Source organism: Neolamprologus multifasciatus, chromosome 14 (assembly GCF_963576455.1).
Source record: "Neolamprologus multifasciatus chromosome 14, fNeoMul1.2, whole genome shotgun sequence".
NCBI lineage: Eukaryota > Metazoa > Chordata > Actinopteri > Cichliformes > Cichlidae > Neolamprologus > Neolamprologus multifasciatus.
Genome location: NC_140452.1, coordinates 17,931,966 through 17,947,144, shown reverse-complemented (window position 1 = coordinate 17,947,144; position 15,179 = coordinate 17,931,966). Strand labels below are relative to the sequence as shown.

Genomic DNA, 15,179 nt, shown 5'->3' with positions numbered 1-15,179 from the left:
ACAGAGTCAGTCGTCATTCTTCAGTTTGAATCTTTTTCAGAGATTTCACTCTGTATGCAGGGAATAAAAATTTCTGGTGCCATAAGATGGTAATGTGAGGTAGTTGGTTGTGAAAATGGCCTCATAACCACTAAATGAATATGCTTCTGCTCTTCAAATGGGAAAATTTTGTTGCATGCTGCAGCGAGCTGGTATTTGACTGCTCTGGTTTGGTTGTATAATTGACATCACGTTGTCAGCTGTTTGTTTTGCCTTTATGCCAGTTCCAATGCGATACGATACGACCCTGCTTCTCATTAAGACTCACATTAAACTTGCGTTTCTGTAATTATTAACCTCAGCACTGAATGGGCAGCATCAGCAATGTATGAAAATAAATGTTTTTTCCTCTAATGTAAATGAAATGAAAGTCTCAATTTATGTTAACAATTTGATCTTTTTCATCCTTCCATCACTCCTGACCTTCCTTAAGCGAGCTCTGCTGTGAGCAGCTCTGTGCACCGTTTCAGCCTGTTGAGATTTCATGTCTGGCCCTTAATCTGGAAAGCTCTTCATTAGGGAACTGCAGCAGCACAGGTAACAGATCATTTGCTAAAACCAAAGATTTGCTCTTCACACTCTGAGTAATGAGGCGAACACACAAATAGATCAAGTACCCAGAGTCTGGCTGCCAGTGACCTAACCCTGACGACAAGCCAGATTTATAAGAGTAATGATGTTTATGTGAAGACATGGGAGCCCATTAGCTATGAAGCTGTCATCGCAAGCTAATATCCTCCTGTTTACCATGTGTGAGGATGTAGTAACTAGTTTATAGACTCATTTTTATACATTGTGTTTTCTGGGTTCACATCTCTGCTTTGTCTCAGCCATTGTCACCCCTTAAGTAGCTTTTTCATTTAATTATATTTGTGGTGATTAGCCCAAAATCACAATTAGTAACGCACAGCACTCCATTTCAATCTAATGTGAGATTTTTACCAATTTATGACAGCGAGGATTTGATTTGCCTAAACCAATCAGTACAGATCAAAGCATCAGCCCTAGTGTAACATAGCTTTATGTCCGCAGTGATGCAAAGTTATTCCAACATTCATTTAACCAGGAAGTGAAACCCTCGACATTAAGGATATATTTTGCGAGCGGTGAGTGCATCAAGCAGCCAACAGTGCTTTGTACACATTGCTGTAATCGGACTGGCTTGGTGCTTGTGAGCTGGGAGGTTACAAACAAGCTAATGCTGAACACTTGTGTTCTCACTTGCACCTATCAGGTGATGTCTGGAGAAGCTTTGTTTTCACATAATAGCAGCTTTTCTATTTGCAAGATCATATATCTGCCATATGTACATTGCAAAATGAAAGGAGTGTAAAATTTAAAAAAAAACGAAGCAGGAAGTGTGTGCACATGTGAGAAGACTCCAATTAAGCAAAATAACCTATTAAAAGTAATCGGAATTAGCACTTCCATAGTGTAGTGGCTTACCTAAACATCCCTGGTTCAATCTCTGGTGTTAAAAAACATGTGGTGCTATCTGCTGTGAAGACCTTTGTAAATAAGGGAGCTGCTGAAAGTAGCTTCACCTTTCACTTGTAATTATCACTTTGCCTGCTTTACTTGGAATCCGTTAACATTTAAATTGCAATCTGGGCTCTGACTGTCCACAGATGTTCTCACATCCTTACAAACTGGGAATGATTCTCCGTCCGTCAGCCTCTTTCATCACAGTATTTCTTGTCTGGTGCTTGCTGTGACTTGTAAATCCCTTTCCAGACCTCCCCACCACCCGCTGATCAACACATGCTGTTAAATGGATTACATGTCATCTTGAATTCTGGTCTTTTCTTTTTGCCTTAAGATTGTTATTGAATCAGAAATGTCTCTGTAGTTATTCTTAATTTGGTATATCCCTTAAAAGTAGCCCAACAACCCCTTTAATTAGGAACTTCTAAGAAGATAGTGATGGAGAAAACATCAGTCTTCCTTAGACTAAAATCTGCTGTCTCTCTCCATCACATCAGGTACACAGCCCTCCAACCAGCTCTACTTCAGTCTACTCATTACTGTTTGTTTAACAGCAGTGTGAGTCTGGGCCTGTAGGTTTGGTGCTAATAGGTTTCTGAATGACAAGAGTAGCAATATGTTCTAATGAGCCCAAATCCCAGAGTGATAATATTCACCAACCATTAGAGTTCTGAGTTGAACCTGTTACCTGCTCTTTACCTCTTCTTCTGTTGTCTTCTGCAAAGAACAACTCAGTGACAGAAGGTGAAGCAGACACAAATGTGGGCATCATGCTGAAATAATTCGTGTGACATTTTAATATCCGGTCTGCTGTAATGTGACATGTGTGCTGTGACTGGTTCAGTAGAGAGAAAAATGTTTGTAGAATGAGATGCTGTTGAATTGTTGAACTGAAGTTTCCTGCTGGTAGAAAAACAACATTTTTCACTTTAGAAAAGAAAGGAAGGCACAAACTGTAATTACAAATTAGCTCATTTAGGTTGTAAACAACAAGGCCGATCTGCCGGCGAGTGACTCCAGAGACGTTTCATAGTAATAATTTCAGCAGCAGGGTGAATTTAGTCCCTGACTGGATTAGTTTGTGTCATTTTTGTGACGAGTGTAAAAATCTGAAGGTCCAGTTTTCTCTGATCTCACTACAGTAAAGAATCCATCCAACATTCATGAATCCAGATCTGATTAAATTCCCTTTCTTGGTGGACTGACCTGTGGTCCCATTTTTTTTTTCAAGCAAATCCATCCATGACTGTTGAATTGACAGTCCCCACCCCCCCCCCCCCCCCCCCCCGCTCGTTGTCGTTTCTTTAACTTCTTCACTTTTCATTAGTACATGAGAATCTGCCAGGCCCGGGAGCTGCCACCAGTCCCTATTGAGGCCTTCCCCAAACCGCAGCTCATTTCTTGATTAAGCGATTCGCCTTAATCGCCTAAAAAACATTAGCAAATCTAAAATGAGGACGTGGGCCCAGCTAATGAAATAAAACTGAACTGAAAGGCTTAACTTTTTAAAAGTCTTTTTGTAAAACATCAGTGCTGCATAGATCAAACAAAGTTCCAGGACACAGGAAATGGATAAAAAAATATGTTTTCAAAAAAGATTAACATGGCTCATGGGCTAGCCAATACAGATATGGCAAAGTGAAAGTTATGAAACGTGTAGAAAATCTCCCATACATTTAGTTTCCAGCACCAATCAGTTTACCTTCTCTGGACTCAAATAAATAGGGCTGTAAATCCTGGAGCCATTGCTTCTGCAGCTAAATTCCTGCATTTTTGGCTCTTAGTGTGTTACATTGGGATTGTTGCACAAACATGATGGTGGTTTCTTTAGAGAGCAGCAGAAAAAAATCTGTGTTAGCTGCTTGCTGTGGCCTGTGAACCAGCATCTCATATTCGTGAAGGTGTCAGCCATGCTTCTCTTTATCGATTGCTGAAACGCGGCTCTGTTATTGCCCGGGATGCTACAGTGTTTGTTTACTGCGGCGCTCCAGCTATTTTATCTGCCCTGTGACAGGAAGTGTGTGTTTTATGTGTGTAGTTTGTGTCCTTATATAGGTTTATACCTGCCTCTTTTGTTTACTTTTGCACTCTATGGCATTATTATTTGTCCTAGAAATGTGTGTGTGTTTGTGCGTGGGTGTGTTTGTGTATGTGTGTTTGGCACACTTATGCTGGCAGCATAATAACAAGACAGGGGAGACAAAATGTGGCTGACAGATAAAGAAAAAAACAAGACCACAACACATCAGATGCACTAACTGCATCACCTTCCTCCTAGTTGACTTTTCTTTTTCATTTGCCTGAATTACCACACACAAACACACACACGCACACACACGCTCACTCTCTCTTAAACCTTTGTAGAGCTGCCTTTCTAAATCAGCACACAATCAGAGTAGATTACATCAAACAGCGAGGGCCATTAAGAAGTTTTTTTGTTTTGTTTTGGTTAATTTGACTTGAACCAAAAGTGATGATGCAGATTTTTTTTTTTTTTTTTTGTGGTAAATTCCAACAAAGAATAAATTCAGGAGTGTTGTAACATTGAAAAATTAGGAACCATAAAAATCTTTTAGTTTAATTTGACCTGAATCACTTAAAAGTATAATAGTGCATTCTCTGTGTTTGTCAGCTTCCATTAATGTCTGGGTGGTGTTGTGCTACATGGTAGCGCTGTGATAAGTTGCTGGAACATTGGCAGTGAAACAGAAGCATTTAGTGAGTTCAAGAGGATTTTACAACCTCAATTTTGTTTTCTAAAAGCAGGAGTGAACTCACACTGTTCATATTTCATATTTAAGTAAAAGCTTCATTACAGTGGCTTTTAAACCAGAGCGTCACATTAAAATCAATAATTACGGCTTCTGCATTTGGGCATCAGGTGGTAAGAAGCCTAAAAAACACTGAAATGTTGTAAAGATCTTTAGCACTTGACCCACTGAATGAATCATTATTAAAATAACTTCGTCTGTGTAGGTTTTCAGTCATCCGGGTCATGGTCATCTAAGAAATCTAAGGAGTTCGGAAGAGGTCCAGAAACATCAGTGCCATTTGATGTAGTCTCTCTCTTCACTTGCATACCTACAACTGAGGCAGGAGACACTGTTAGGAAAGGACAACAACAAGACAGCTCCTTAGAAAACAGAACCAGCTTATCCCCCGATCAGATTTGCACACTGTTAGACCTCTGCCACATTTTTTAAATAAAACAAGGATTTCTGCAGATAAAAACATCGATGTGCCATGCGTGCCTCCGTGTCACAACCTGTAGCCAACCTTTACATGGAGGAAGTGGAAAGTAAAGCTCTTGGCTCTTTCACAGTGACAGCACGTACCCACTGGTACAGATACATGGATGACACCTGGGTCAAAATCAGAACCCTAGAACTAGAAGCTTTATGTTTCTCTGCAATGAGATCATGTGAACAATTATGTGAACATGTGAAGTTCACCAGGGAAGATACAAAGGAAAATGGTTTACTGTGACTGTGCTGTGCACACTGAGGAGAGTGGAAACCTCAACATTAAAGTTACCGGAAGCCCACACACACAGAGCAGTACTTACTCTTTGACTCCCACCACCTTCTGGAACACAAACTTGGAGTAATCAGGACCCTACAACACCAGGCAGAAAACATTCCCTCTAAGCCAGAAGGGAAAGAAAAGGAACACACATGTAAAGGAACCTTTTAAAATATGTGGTTATCCTAATTGGGCTTTCATTAAATCCACAATGATGCACAGTAAAGAAGGTCAGACACCAACTAGGGAGAATCAGAAGGACAAATAGAACAACATTGTCATTCCTTATGTAGCAGGTTTATCAGAGAAACTCAGGAGAGTCTTCTCCAAGTACGACATCCCAGTGTACTTCAGACCCAACCACACACTCAGACGCAAACTGGTTCATCCCAAAGACAAAACTCCCAAACACAAACTGAACAATGTAGTGTGTGTTGTACAGTGTGTCTAGGAGGGCCCGGACCTCTACATTGGAGAGACCAAACAGCCACTTCATAAACGCATGGCACAACATAGAAGAGCCACCTCAATGGCACAAGGCTTGGCTGTCCATCTGCATCTAAAGGTCAAAGGTCACTCTTTTGAGGATGCCAATGTTCACATGTTGGACAGAGAAGACAGATGGTTTGAAAGAGGAGTGAAAGAAGCATCTACGTCCACTGTGAACGACCAACTTTGAACAGAGGCGTTGATTTACTACACCAACTGTCTGCCATCTATAATCCAGTTTTGAGCTCCTTCCCAGCCTCCTTAATGCCCACTCACATTTTGCGTCAGTTGATCTCAATGGGTCACATGATAGGGTGGAGGCAAGCTCTCACAGTGGTTTCACTCGAAACCTCTATTGATAATCACCCACAGCCTTTTTCACACCTCGACTCGTGTGATGAGAAACATCACCAGTAGTGGGTCAATGATTCTCTTAAGGGACACCCCCACAAGAGAGTACCTGGGACTCTTCATCATTTGGTCTCCTCGCTGATGAGAGGTGAAAAAACTTAAAGAAGTCCAGTCGCTTCTCTTTCCAAGCTCCTCAGAGTTTTTAACAATCATGTCGCTTTTTAATTGTTTTGGTGCATTTTTGGCTCCAGGCAACAGGTGAGCTGCTGTATTGAGTATTAAGTAATTGAGCAATTTTAAGCAGCAGGTGCTTTTGTCTAGCTTTGGGTTCCTTTGCATGCCAGCAATCTTACTTTGGGGAAACACCAATTGAGTGTTGAAAGTCTGGCAGCCATCCACGGTCGGACATCGAAGCAGGGAAGGTTTCCCTGGCGTGGCAAGCAGCCAGATACAGTAGCTGTTTTCAATTTGCAAAATATACTATCCAACCAGAGAACATAATGATATCCTGAAATATTTAAAGTAGATTTGATTTTTTTAAAGATGGGTACACACAAAAGTGTTACAGTCAAACAGACAGGACAGCAAATTTGTTGCCAAAAACAAGCAGCAGATTTGTCTTTGACTGTTGAACCGGCTCACAGGAGATAGACAGCTTTGCTTTCATTTCATCTGTCACCTTCGGATCATCAGCAGCCTTTAGGTAGTTTATTTCTGGTCCTGTTGGCTCCACTCTGGGACTCGCACATTTTTCAGTTTGTTACACCCTGATGTTGCAGCAAGTCTGCCGGCACTGATCACTCCTACCAACTTTCATTGACTACCAGCTCATCACACTCTGATGCTTGGCCCTTAAGTGTCACATAATAACACGCTGAGTAAGCACTTAGCAGCATTTTCCCTTTTTTCCCTTGGTGCACAAATGGACTGCAAAAGAGCTCGCTCTCTGCTGACATAATTACTGGATTGGAGCAAAAATGAACTCTGCAGGTGTTTCCAGTTAGGGTGGAAGACTTTTGGCTTGTAGGTGTGATGAAATGTATCAGTACAAAACTCTTTTCCAGGGTTTAATCACATAATTGCCTAAAATTAACAAAACTGCAACAGAAAAGTTAAAAAAAAAAAAAAAAAGCTAAATGAAAGTGGAAATCCAATTTGCTAGTATGTAATTTGTCATTAATGCAGCACTGCTCTTTGAAAGAATAGTATTGGAATTTCACAAACTCACATCACGAGGGAGAAATGAGTGATGTGAAAATGCAAAAAGTTATTTTGGAGTTGCTGAGTGATGAATCGAGACACAATGGACAGAAAATCACATCAGCTGTCATTAAATAATGAAATTAAATGAAGAATGTCGGGTCAAAATGACACTAGTCTGTTGTCATCCACAGGGCACAATGGCATAGATACATGTATGTATCAAACAGTAAAGTCAGTGTAATCTCTTTGAAAGTTCAGAGTTTTTTTTCTGACTTATTATTATAATTGTCGTGGTCTGCGGTGGGGGGCTGGAATTTCCGTAAGGCTCCTGAACTTACCTGGGATCCGCCCCTGGGCAGGGCCAACTCCTCCAGCTCGTGCAAGCCTGGAGCCTATTGCAGGCAATCAAGTCAGAGGGATTTAAGCCACACGTTGATGGTCATTTACTGCCAGTTTGTCATCAACTCATTTGCTGGATTCACCTTGGCTCACGCTCCACCTCTGGATACCAAGCAAGCATTTTGAAAATTACTCTGTGCCTCACCTGCCTGCCCTCCTGCCATCACACTCCATCTGAAGCCCCCGGATCTCAGGTCAGCCTTTCCACGCCACTCAGCCTCCCCTGGATTCTCACCTGGATTCTCTCCCCCCCCCCCCCCCCCCCCCTCAACACTCCATGTCCCCTACTGCAAGTAAGAATTGCTACTCTTACAACTTGCCACTTCAGAGCTGCCTCCACTACCTCCCTAACTCCACTATCTTCTCTCTTCAGTGTGACTGTTCCCTGCTCAGCTCCACTCTGCATCTCAGGCCCCGTTCCCTCGCCCTAGCCACGTCAAACTCTGCGTCTTATTGGGGTTTTTTTGTCCTTGCTACGGTTCTTGCACTTAAACCTAATAAATAATTGTTACATCATCTCCTGTCTCTGCTCTGGGTTCCTGCACCTGAGTCCTGTTCAGTACAGGCCACTTGGCCTTGTGACAATAATGATGTCAATGAAAAGCACATTACTTGTGATTACTGAATCAACTTGTCTATGACAAGGGATGAAGTGAACTAACAACATGGAGCTGGAAATGAGCATCTTAGTCATCTTTAACCAGACGTCCTTACTCCTGGCCTGTAACTGACTTCTGATAAAAATCTGTGAGCAAAGATTGTTCCCATCAAATAAAACCTATTTTCTCAGTTACACTATACTCCTACATAACAGTAAAATATTGTAAGGTAAAAAAAACATCCTAATCATCCGATAATCCTTTATGAGCAATAGTTGGTGACAGTGAGGAGGAAGAACTCTCCTTTGTAAAGGAAGAGACCCTAGACTCAGAGATGGGACAGCCATCTAACATGACTACTTGGGGGGATTGAGGGCAAAAGGCAAACTGCAGAGAGAGACGACACTGAGTTGGGAGTGACAAACACGTCTCCCTAACCTGCCGTAACCAGGAGCATCAGGGCGCAGACACTGAAGGGCACCTTGTGTGTAAATGCCAGCCGCTTTGACAGACCAAGAACAGCCTGATGCATCTTTTAAAAAAAAACACTCTGTGGCATAACACTCACCTCTCTCCGTCATTATGGAGCTTGCTTTCATCTACCAGCTGGCTGCTTTGGCTTTCTGAACCGTTCTCTCTTCCCTCCTTCCTGTTTCTCTCCCTCTCTCTCACATACACTTCCTTTTCTCTTCCTTTTGTGCACACCGATCAATAATCCAATCTATACACCCTTTACCTTGGAGAGAGGAATCCTTATCACTACCTCAGGAAAGACACGCAGGCTGCTGAAGTCTTGGCAAGCCGTCGCTTCATTAGCCCACGCAACCACTGAGACGTTTAAATTCCCATACTTTTAAAAGCTGTATGTTCTCCGTCTTAACATTTAATTTACGCTGGCAGCTCCTTTAAACTCTTTGTTATGTACCAAGACACTTGGAAGAGTAAAGAACGCACAATTACAGGGACTGGAATACCACATATGAGGTACTAAAATCTGAAAGGATTAAAGTAGCCAGTGATAAAACCTATCAGAGCACAAAATGATGTTCTGTGCTTGTGTGCTGGAGGAACAAGCACTAAAGAAACATCAGTAGAAACCTGTAGAGTGTGCCAGGTTCTCAATAGAAATATTAGCCGCTGATTCTCTCAGTGATTTTCTATAGGTGCAGTGGAGACAAATCCTTTACAGCCAGTGAAACAAAGCAATTTCTTTTTTTATTGATCTGTTTACTTTGGTTAAGTGTCTCAGGACATTAAGGCAGAAGAGAAGCTGGCTCAGGATAGGAGGATGCTGCACTGTGAGAAACCACTTTCTGAGCTTATGATTGAAAGGTGCATTTTAGAGAGTCTGTCCCAAGGATGTGTTCAAGATGCTAATATTGTTTTAATGTGTGGAATTTTCTGTTCGGGCCGTCTCCTAATCACATTTTGTTGATTGTTGCAGGGCAGCTGAACTCCTCCACGACCCCATGAGTTTGGTTCGGGTAAGTAAAATGGCTTTGTGTGTTTGTGCATGAGTAAGCTGTGTTGTCACGCATATGCTCGTAGAAGCGCCGTCTACAGTACGCAAAGTTTTAATGTGCAGTCGCTTTATGCATGAACAAATGCTTTATGAGGAGAGATCCTGCCACACACACAAACACACACACAAACACACATGAGTCCCAGTGAGCGAGTCACAAAGAGGCTGCTTTGTTACTGAAGCCAGCTCGCCCTGTTCACTGGTTTTATTCCTTCACTCTGAATACTGAACATCTCACTGCCATCATCCAAGCCAGGAAACCCAGGACTGCCCTGTGTGTGTGTGTGTGTGTGTGTGTGTGTGTGTGTGTGTGTGTGTGTGTGTGTGTGTGTGTGTGTGAGAAAGTTGTTGTTGTTTTTTTTGAACAAATAGAAAATGTGTGCGAGTCATCTCTCCAGGCTGCGTGTGATGTAGCAGCATGTATCAGGAGAACAGGGACTTGTTGCCAACAATCAACAGGCTGTTTCCTCCATGTTTGTGCCATTTTTCTCTTTTTTAAATGCTTCATTCAGTAAAGTACCCTCACACATGACCTCATGTTTGCAGTACTGGCCCAGTGGAAATAAGTAAAAGTGTTTGGAGAAAGTGACAGCTGTATGTTCTTTTGCCTTTAAGTTTTCCTTATAAAACTGCCAACAGCCAAAGGTCACCTGAACAAAGAAGGTGACACTATGATGCTCTTCTCTAATTCAGTCCCTTTTAATGCAGGCTGATGTTGGATGATGCTAGATTGCAACGTAAAAACAAAAAGATCAAAGCAAATCTAGAAAACACAGTGAAAATACGCAACAGCAAAAAGGAGGGATTTGTTGTTCCCGAGTGTTACTGGTTTCTGCATCTAGTTGTGTTGTATCTGCAGTGTTGTTGAATTGACGAAATTTTTTCAATTTGCTTTTGATCACTGTAGCGATCAGATTTGAGTTCTGAATAAGATTCCTTTAATGTGGCAACAGTTATGAATGGTCACAAATCAACCATTTCCATCCATGACTGTCAACTACAAGTAGTGAAGTGTCATCACAAACCCAGGACACTCTTGCTGTGAGGTGACAGTGCTAACCACGGCACTGCTGTGCTATAACAGCTGTAATCTGCAATGATCCCTAAACAGTCACCACACCAACTTTCAAACACAGCAAACCGGTGTTTGAGTTAGAGATGCACTGATACGGTACTGTGGTGCAGTGGCTGGCACTGTTGCCCTGCAGCCAGAAGGTTTCTCGTTTCAGCATCCTGATTGGTTCAGACCTTTCTGGGTGGAGTCTGCAGGTTCTTCCTGCGCTTGTGTGGATTTCTTCTGGATACTCTGCTTCCTCCAACAGTCCAAAAACAAGCCTGTTAGATTAACCTCCTAGGACCTGGCGTCCACATATGTGGACATCACATTTTGGGTTATTTAGACTAAAATACTCAATTTTGCTCTACATGGGCCTGATATCCACTTACGAGGGCATTATATGTTACTGTTCTATCTATCTTGTAATTTTAAACGAATATCCTCATATGTGGCTCCTATTTTTCTTAAAAACAAAAATAAGGTTAAAAAAAAAATCTGGTAATTCTTTGTTTTTACATTCATCGGGCCCCAATATACCCAAATATCAAAGAGAAATTAAAAATGCATGCCGTGGAAGAGTTCAGGTCTTAGGAGGTTAAATGTGGAGACAGTTAGGTAAAGTGTTTAAAGTTTATAGAATGTGTTAAGCGTACTGTATTAATCTAAATAATAATTGTAAAATGTTTGCGCTGTCAGTAACAGAGAAGTGATATAAACGCTTGTCCATTTTCATTTTTTCTCCCATTTCTGATTATCTTTAAATTAAAAAATGAGATTTCATGATATACATGATTCATCTTCTTTAAATCTACGAGACATTGGCCATTCAGTTAAAATGTATACAGTATTCCCCCAAATTATTTTGTAAATGTTTGCATCCTACTATCACACTAAGCTGTGTTTAGCTTCTTTTAGTATTTCATCTAAACCAGCTGCAACAGCAGAGCTGAGCTGATTGTGTTGAAGATGAATCCATTTAATGCTGAACAATAATTACTTTTATGGGAATCGCTGCAGCACAATAAAAGACTTCCTAATGCAAAGCTATTGGATCGATGAAACGGCAGATGGCTCCAGTGCAATCAGAATTATAATGAAAACAGAAACAGTCACAGCCCAGCGCATGTTCCATTTTGTTTCAGGGAAAAGAAGATACATTAATCAAGGTGTTTACCCAGCGAGTGAATCAGCTGACAGCGCATCAGTGCATCTCTAAATTTAATCAATCTCTAACCTCTTATTTAAAAAAGCAACATCAAGGGCTGGAGGAAGACTTTTCTCACAGAATTCGTGTTTTCTTTCTTTATCATTTTACATCATCCTTTTGTTCATTTTTTCATCATCCTTGTCTTCTTGGTCTCTCTGGCCTATACCGCGTCTTTTTTTCACCGTTTCTCTTTCTGGTTCCAGAACAGTTGCTGTTATTTCAAAAAAGTAGTCAACTTCATGCACTTTACATCAGTAATTATACTTCTCTGTCCTTCCTCCTTCTTTTCCGCCATCCCTGAAATGTAATGGAGACAGCGATTAGGGACAGCTCAAAGTATGAGACATAGTTTTGACTGGGGAATCACCTCTAACGATGTGGGCAGTGGTCCAGTAGGAAGAGATGCCAGTGAAAGTGGCCATTTCCTCTCCATTGTCGCACACATTGATTATTTTTATGCCCGCTTGAATTATCTCATCCTCATTAATACTTTATTACTTTCATTTGATCACATTTTATTACTCCTCTGAGCAACATTTCTTCCTTCAGTCGATATGTCTGCTCTGGGTGTTTGCGTCCAAGCTTGTGCCCTGTGTGAGAGGTCTGTTTGAAATATAAATTAAATTTATCTGTGATTATCACTTCATTAACCCCATAAAGGTAAAATAGATGAATGAAGTCTCTTTTAGTTAAAAGTGTGGTTTCTGTCCTTCTCCCTGGTTTGCAGTAGGATGTAGAATGTTTGGATACTTTATATCACGTTGTACTTGATACCATCGGGGAAATTACTCTTGCAGCAGTAGCAGAACAATACAAACGGTATAATTTACAATAAAAATAACTTTTTTATAAGTAGAAGTACTATATGGCCTAAGTGAAGGCCTAATAATTTTTATATATGAGAGTGAGCATGTGCTGATGAGGGATAATGGATATATTGAACCATGGATGTCAAAGACGTTGCTGGCAGGAGGAAAAGGCCTCAGAGAAGATTCATGGATGTAGTGAAGGAGGACATGCAGATGGTTGGTGTGATGCCAGTGATAGGGTGAGATGGAAAGAATAAGAACAAGACCAAATTAAATAAACAAAAAATAATCAGGTCCAACTGTGTAATATGGAATTCTAACAAGTGCAAATGACATTAAGAAATCTGTATATTATAAAGCAACATCAGCAAGAAGGTTTAACACAGACGATTTAAAATTTAAAGTGTTTTTAAAAAAATATGATCTGATTACTGATTCAATACATCCCAGTGAGTGCGGCGCGTGACTTTGAGACTGCATCTAGAGCAACAGCATCAGCAGCACTAATATGTGTCCCACCTACACCAATATCTTTGGACTACAACAATATTCATTTCACAGCTCAAAGCTCTACTGCATGAGCATGTGGATATGTAACTTAATGCATTTACTCAACTGAAGCTCGCTTTAATGTTATTATACTCCAGGTATTTTTATTTCTTCTACTCTACCACCTTCCTGCATGTAAGGCCACATATTTTGAAGCTTGGTTTCTTCTTCTGTTGCAGATTTTAACATTTGGATTTACTCATGCACGCTGCACTATTATTAAAGATAAAACTACCCAGCACTATACAAGTACTTAAAATCATCTCCAGCTGCAACATTAAAGAGAGATACACATAAATAAATAATTATGACCCAGTTGTATAATATTAATGTACGTGTTCCTGCATAACTGAAGTACTATAGGGGTACAGACACTGAATACTGCTTGCATTTCTTTGTAAAACATTTATTGAACATGAAACCATGCTAGGCTCTTGTTTATGCAGGTTACAGTAATACATCTGTATCGAGGCTTCGCCTGAAAATCTTACTTTTCGTTCCTACACTGGATTTCTATCTAAGCAGTTGTTCTATTTTGCAGAGTGCCCCCTACCTTGAGTTTGAATGTGCCGCTCACTGACAAAATCCTGGGAATGGCTGAGACTGTGTGTCACAAAATGTTTGTTTTAATCAAACACACGCCCCCATTAACAAGATTTTTATTAACTATGCAACATGAAATCTGATCCATCATGACTTCTGCTTTTTTTGGGGCCTCCTTGTAAACCCGTACCTCAAAGGCTGCCATTATATTGTGAGCCTTGAATCTCCACCGCTGATTTCCTCGACAAAATGATTAAGATACATTCTAAGATTGTCCTTCGGTGTCCCTGCATCAGCCACCCCCCACACGCAGCTTCCTTTAATCACGTACACATGGTTTGCCAGAGGTTTCATATTTCCATTGGCTTCCTGTCTGCCTGTTTGTAGAATATAAATGGCTGTACCCGCGGGATTTGAACCTGTAACCTTGTTACCTCCAGGGACTAAATCCTGCCTCTGAGCCTGAATGTTATTACCCGACAATCCAATCCATTACTTTCACTGAACAACACAGACTGTTGCACACTAGTAGCTTCGGGATGCTGGGTGAAGATGATTGAAGCATAATCAATATTTTATTAGAAAGGCTGACACCCCCTCTATGTGTGAAAAAGACACAAAATCAATGAGTCTAGATTTGTGGCATGTTGGTCACGGGTCTTTGTTTGGATTCAGTCTTGGCAAAATCCTCCAATTCGTCCCATTACAAATGTGAAAAATAAATAAGATTGAAATAATGTAACCTGTGAAACCAACTATTTACTATTTCAGTATTTATTAACAGTACAGCAGTGTGACAAGAGTCATTTGCCAAGTCATATAAAAATTTAATGCAATAGCTGTAATATTTTAAAGACCATTATGATGATTTGTTGAAGAATAATTTGGTTTTCTAGTGAACCATGTTATGTATACAGCAGCGATTTGTTGTGAGGCACAGGGTTATTTTAATATCAGATTTTTTTATAATAATGAGGTATATGTAATGGTGTTACATCATTGGTGTTAAAAGATAAACGGACAGCAATTTTTCTCTTGCTCCTCGTCTAAACATTGCACGAAGCAAAGAAGTGAGTATTTTTCTGTAGCAGAGGCACAAAAACATCTCGGTGGTTGTTCCCAAACAAGCACAAATGTTACAAATAGACTTGAACTGGAGCCTCACATGAGCACAGTTGGTTGGCTCTCTGAAAGTTACTGCAGCCGAGTCTTTTACCAGGACAGACAATTTCATTTTACTCTAATGCCAAAACCTCTCCTCCTACCAACATCAATTTGGCCATACTTTAATAGTTTGGGGAATATGTCTCCCAGGGAAGTGATAAGAAGAGACCAAAAAAATCTGAATGTGGAGCTTACTGATCCCACAGTGAGAGGAAATCCTTCCCCACCTTTAATCTTGCTA

At 40.7% G+C, this 15,179-nt stretch overlaps 1 protein-coding gene across 4 annotated transcripts in view; it reads left to right on the top strand.

Moving 5' to 3' along the window:
* slc8a2b (solute carrier family 8 member 2b) overlaps positions 1-15,179 on the top strand; it is a 244,572-nt gene that overhangs the window by 57,451 nt on the left and 171,942 nt on the right. For 3 of the 4 annotated variants that reach the window (XM_085130532.1, XM_085130534.1, XM_085130531.1), the window contains exon 2: positions 9,532-9,571. The exons of the other annotated variant lie outside the window; for it this stretch is intronic. The gene's annotated coding sequence lies outside the window, so the exon portion shown is untranslated. The remainder of the gene's footprint in view (positions 1-9,531; positions 9,572-15,179) is intronic. 4 annotated transcript variants of the gene reach the window in all.